Below are 913 nucleotides of genomic sequence, written 5' to 3' on the forward strand. Positions count from 1 at the left end.
CCCGACCTTCAGGATTTTGCTCTACGGAAGGGGTCCTCTCTGTACAAGGTTTAGGGGTACATTTTCACCCAAAAACCACTATCGCTCAACCGAAACAACTCCTCGACATGTGTCTTCTCTGTGAATTTGGCCCCGATCTGACGAGTAGTTTTCGAGATATGCCCCTCTGAAGGTACATATTGGGACTTAGCCGATTTTCACCCATTGCGGTGTCTATGGGGTGTTGGGAATCGCTCTACCGACCAGCCGGTTGGAGATATCGAGTTGCGGTCTTCGGCGCGTTTGCTCAACTTCGTAATGCCTACTTTTCGTCCATACACACAACACCTCGCAGAGTTCTCCTTCTGCCAGATATAGCGCGTGCCCCTTTGTTCGTGCACCATTTTGGCCCGTTTTTCGCACATTGCCTCGAAACCATGCATTCGACGGTTTTGCGTCCCAAGCACCGATGTTAGAACACCACCGTGGCTAACTTTCGTCCATATACGCCAAACTTCTCAGACACCTCCATCCGAGAGTATTTCGTGTTTTCCCATATATTGCATACTGCCAGGGGTTTTCTTCCATACCACTTTCAATGTTCTGTAAAACACCCGCGCATCGTCCGATTGGACTGAAACTGCTCCGGCGCGCTCTCTGCCGTGCTACAACTCTGCGCAAACCATCAAAACCTCGATGCCTGCGTGCGCACCTAGCCATCTGAACTCCGTACACTCTGGCTTAACAGGCCTCTTAGCCCGTTACAACATGGCTAACCCACTGGTAACCGGTAACCGTCACTCGTCCAATGTGGTCCATCACCCGTGCAAGCTGTTTCGCGTGCTTGCGCTTGCTCCGTGAGCAATCCCGCGTGCATTCGGTTGTCTTCCAACAGCGTGTTCGTCTCGCAACAATCTCCTCCGTGTGTACGCCT

Source organism: Anopheles nili (assembly GCF_943737925.1).
Source record: "Anopheles nili chromosome X unlocalized genomic scaffold, idAnoNiliSN_F5_01 X_unloc_36, whole genome shotgun sequence".
NCBI lineage: Eukaryota > Metazoa > Arthropoda > Insecta > Diptera > Culicidae > Anopheles > Anopheles nili.